Consider the following 5037-nt stretch of genomic DNA (forward strand, 5'->3'; position numbering starts at 1 on the left):
ATGACTGGGTCAAAGAGAAGATCCATTGTTATTTTTAAAAAATATTTTATTTATTTATTTTTAGAGAGAGGAGAAGGGAAGGAGAAAGAGAGGGAGAGAAACATCAATATGTGGTTGTCTCACGCATGTCCTCCACTGGGGACCTGATCCACATTTGCCCTGACTGGGAATCGAATGGGTGATCCTTTGATTCACAGACCAGCATTCAATCCACTGAGTCACACCAGCCAGAGCCATTTTTAATTATTTGAGGAGTCCCCATACTGCTTTCCACAGTGGCTGCACCAATCTGCATTCCCACCAACAGTACAAAGGGGTTCCCCCCTTCTCCACATCCTTGCCAGCACTTGTTTGTTGATTTATTGTGGATAACCATTCTGACAAGGTGAGGTGATATCTCCTTGTGGTTTTATTTTTTATTTTCTGATGATTACTGATGTTGATCATCTTTTCATGTCTATGAACTATATGTATGTCCTCTTTGGAGAAGTGTTTATTCAGTCCCTTTGCCTGTTTTTTAATTGGATTGTTTGTTTTTTGGTGTTGAGTTTTGTAAGTTCTTTATACATTGTGGATATTAACTTCTGTCAGATGTATCAGCAAATATATTCTATCATTAAGTGGCTTGTCTTTTTATTTTGTTGATGGTCTCATTTGCTGTGAAAAAATACTTTAGTTTGTTGTATTCCCATTTGTTTACTGTTTCTTTTATTTCCCTTGTCTGGGGAAATATATCTGATAAATTATTGCTATAAGCAAATGTCTGAAATTTTACTTACTATGTTTACTTCTAGGATTTTTATAATTTCTGATCTAATGTTTAATTCTTTAATCCATTTTGAGTTCATTCTTGTGTGTGGTGTAAGAATGTGGTCTAGATTAATTTTTCTACATGTATCTGTCCAATTTTCTCAGTACTATTGAATAAACTTTTAGTCCATTGTACGTGCTTGTTTCCTCTGTTGAATATTAATTGAGTATAAAGGTGTGGGTTTGTTTCTGGGCTCTCTATTTTGTTCCATTAATTGATGCGTCTGTTTTCATGCCAGTTCCAGGCTGTTTTGATTACTATGGCTTTGTAGTATACTTTAATATTAGGTAGCATGATTCTTCAACTTGGTTCTTCTTTCTCAAGATCGTTGTTGTGAGATAGGGCCTTTGTGGTTCCATATACATTTTTGAAATATTTTTTCTACTTCTGTGAATTACATCATTGGTATCTCAATAGGAATTGCATTGAATCTATAGATTGCTTTGAGTAGCATGGATATTTTACTGATGTTAAATCTTCCTATCCACTTACTTGTAATTTCAATTTATTTCTTCAATGTCTTATAATTTTCTGGGAAAAGGTCTTTTACATCCTTGGTTAATTTATTCCTAGGCATTTTATTCTTTTTAAGCAATTGTGAATAGGTTTGTTTCCTTAATTTCTCTTTCTGTTAGTTCATTATTGGTACATAAAAATTCAACTGATTTCTGGATGCTAATTTTGTATCCTGCTACTTTGCTGAATTCACTTATCAGTTCTACTAGTTTCTTAGTGGAATTTTTGGAGTTCGCTATGTACAGTGTCATGTCATCTACAAATAAACACAGTTTTACTTCTATTTTTCCTATTTGGATGCCTTTTATTTCTTCTTATCTGATTGCTGTGAAGAGGATTTCCAATTACTATGTTGCATAAGAGAGGTGCAGGTGGACACCTCTGTGTTCCTGATCTTAAGGGGAACATTTGTAGTTTTTGCCCATTGAGTATGATGCTGGCACTAGGTTAGCCATATATGGCCTTTATTATATCAAGTGTGTTCCCTCCATTACCACTTTGCTGAGAGTTTTTATGATAAATGAGTGCTGGAGAATATCAAATGCTTTTCCTGAATCTATTGATATGACAATATGGTTTTTATCCTTCATTTTGCTTATGAGGTGAATCACATTTATTAATTTGCAAATGTACCAAACTTACACTCATGGAATAAATCCCACTTGATCATAGTGTATAATCTTTTTTATGTATCACTCTATTCAGTTTACCGATATTTTGCTGAGGATTTTAGCATCTATGTTCATCAGGGATATTTTTTGTAGTTTTTTTTAATGGTTTTGAAATTAGGATAATGCTGGCCTCATAAAATGAGCTTGGTAGCTTTCCCTCCTCTTGAATGTTTTGAAATAGTTTGAGAAGGAGAGGTGTTAGTTCTTCCTGGAATGTTTGGTAAAATTCACCTGTGAAGCCATCTGGTCCAGGGCTTTTGTTTGTTGGGTGTTTTTTTTTTTTTTATTAGTGCTTCAATTTCACTAGGTATAATCTGCCTATTCAGATTCTCTGATTCTCTGGATGTAGTTTTGGAAGATTATGTGTTTATAGAAGTTTGTCCATTTCATCCAGGTTGTCCAATTTCTTGGCATATAGTTTTTCATAGTAATTTCTTAAAATCCTTTGTATTTCTGTGGTATCTGTTGTAATTTCTCCTCTTTCATTTCTTATTTTATTTATTTGAGTCTTCTCTCTTTTATTCTTGAGTCTGGTTAAAGGTTTGTCAATCTTGTTTATCTTTTCAAAGAAGCAGGCTTTGGATTCACTTATCTTTTATAAAACTTTTAGGCAATATTTAATTTATTTCCACTTTGATCTTTATTAATTCCTTACCTCTACACAATTTAGGCTTTTTTATTATTCTTTTTCAATATTTTAAAGTATAAAGTTAGATTGTTTGTTGGAGATTTTATTTATTTTTTTTGTTTTCTTTTCTTTCTTTTTTTTTTTTTTTTTTAAGATAGGCCTGTAATGGTATAAATTTCCCTCTTAGGATTGCTTGCTCTGTGTCCCAAAATTTTGGAATTTTGTATTCTCATTTTCATTTATTTCAAGGTATCTTGATTTTCTCCTTGATCTTTTTGTTGGCCCATTCACTGTTTAATAACATGTTATTTAGCTTCCATGTCTTTGTGTATTTTTCAGTGTTCTTCAAAACATTTATATTATTGTTCACTTACAGTTGTTACCATTTCCCCCCATTACTCTCCCTTGCCCTACCCACGCCCCTTGTTGTCTTTGTCCATGGGTCCGTTTTTTTAAATTATATTTTAATCATTGTTCAAGTACAGTTTTCTCCCTTTTACTCTCAATCAAGCCCCCTCCCAACCCTCCCCACTTCCCTCCCATTACCCTCTCCCCCTAGTTTTTGTCCATGTGACCTTTAAGTTTGTTCCTGTGAACCCTTCCCAATGTCCCCTGAAATTCCCTCTTCTCTCCCCTGTGCTCACTGTCAGCCTGTCATCTATTTCAGTGTCTTAGGTTATATTTTGCTTGTTTCTTTGTTTTGTTGTTTAGTTTCCTGTTAAAGGTGAGATCATATGGTATTTGTCTTTCACTGCTTGGCTTGTTTCACTTAGCATAATGTTTCCCAGCTCCATCCAAGCTGTTGCGTAGGATAGGCGCTCCTTCTTTCTTTCTGCTGCATAGAATTCCATTGTGTAAATATACCATAGTTTTTTGATCCATTCATTTACTGATGGGCATCTTGATTGCTTCCAGCATCTAGCTATTGTAAATTCTGCTGCTATGAACATTGGGATGCATAGGTTGTTTTGTATTGGTGTTTCAGGGTTCTTCGGATATAGTCCCAGCAGTGGAACTGCAGGGTCAAAAGGCAGATCCATTTTTAGTTTTCTGAGGAAGTTCCAAACTGCTTTCCATAGTGGTTGTACCAGTCTGCAGTTCCACCAACAGAGCACTGGGGACCCCTTTTCTCCACAACCTCTCCAACACTTGTTGTTTGTTGCTTTGTTTATGATGGCCATTCTGACTGGTGTGAAGTGGTATCTCATTGTGGTTTTAATTTGCATCTCTCTAATAGCTAGTGATACTGAACATCGTTTCATGTGTCCTTGGATTTTCTGTATGTCCTTGGAGAAGTGTCTGTTCAAGTCCTTTGCCCATTTTTTAATTGGATTCCTTCTCTTCTTAGAGGGGAGTCCCATGAGTTCTTTATATATTTTGAAGATCAAATCTTTTTCTGAGGTATCATTGGCAAATATGTTTTCCCATACAGTTGGTTCTCTTTTAATTGTGATATTGTTTTCTTTAGCTGTGCAGAAGCTTTTAATTTTGATGAGGTCTCATTTGTTTATTATTTCCTTTGTGTCCCTTGCTCTAGGGGATAAGTCAGTAAAAACGTTTCTGAATGAAATATCTGAGATTTTCCTTCCTACATTCTCCTCTAGGACTTTAATGGTGTCAAGGTGTATATTTAAGTCTTTTATCCACCTTGAATTTATTTTTGTATATGGTGTAAGTTAGTGCTCAAGTTTCATTTTTTTTGCACGTGGCTGTCCAGTTCTCCCAACACCATTTGTTGAAGAGGCTATTTTTACTCCATTTTACGTTGCTGCCTCCTTTGTCAAATATTAATTGACTATAGAAACTTGGGTTTATTTCTGGGCTCTCTGTTCTGTTCCCTCGGTCTATGTGCCTCTTATTATGCCAGTACCAGGCTGTTTTGATTACAGTGGCCTTGTAGTATAGTTTAGTGTCAGGTATTGTGATCCCTCCTACTTAACTCTTTTTTCTCAAAGTTGAGGCAGCTATTCGGGGTCATTTATGATTCCATATAAATTGTTGAAGTGTTTGTTCTATGTCTGTGAAATATGCCATTGGTACTTTAATAGGAATTGCATTGAATGTGTAAATTGCTTTTGGTAGTATGGACATTTTGATGATATTAATTCTTCCAATCCATGAACATGCTATACATTTCTATTTGTTTGTGTCTTCCTTGATTTCTTTCCTGAGTGTTATGTAGTTTTCTAAATATAGGTCTCTTACCTCTTTGGTTAGGTTTATTCCTAGGTATTTTATTTTTCTTTTTACTATATGTAATTGATTTTTTCCTTGATCTCTGCTTCTGCTGTTTCATTGTTGGTGTGCAGAAATGCCTTTGATTTCTGGATATTGACTTCGTATCCCGCTGTTTTGCCAAATTCATTTATTAGGTCAAGCAGTTTTTTGGTGGAGTCTATAGGATTTTCTAT

General features: G+C 34.8%; 1 long non-coding RNA gene across 1 annotated transcript; it reads left to right on the plus strand.

The window, feature by feature from the left end:
• Positions 1-1177: 1177 nt before the first annotated feature.
• LOC118498527 lies at positions 1178-4750 on the plus strand. Its single transcript, XR_004901011.1, has 3 exons — positions 1178-1258; positions 2189-2193; positions 4709-4750. It is a non-coding gene; the product is annotated as an uncharacterized LOC118498527 (long non-coding RNA).
• The last annotated feature ends 287 nt before the right edge of the window (positions 4751-5037 follow it).

The sequence above is a fragment of the Phyllostomus discolor genome, chromosome X (assembly GCF_004126475.2).
Source record: "Phyllostomus discolor isolate MPI-MPIP mPhyDis1 chromosome X, mPhyDis1.pri.v3, whole genome shotgun sequence".
NCBI lineage: Eukaryota > Metazoa > Chordata > Mammalia > Chiroptera > Phyllostomidae > Phyllostomus > Phyllostomus discolor.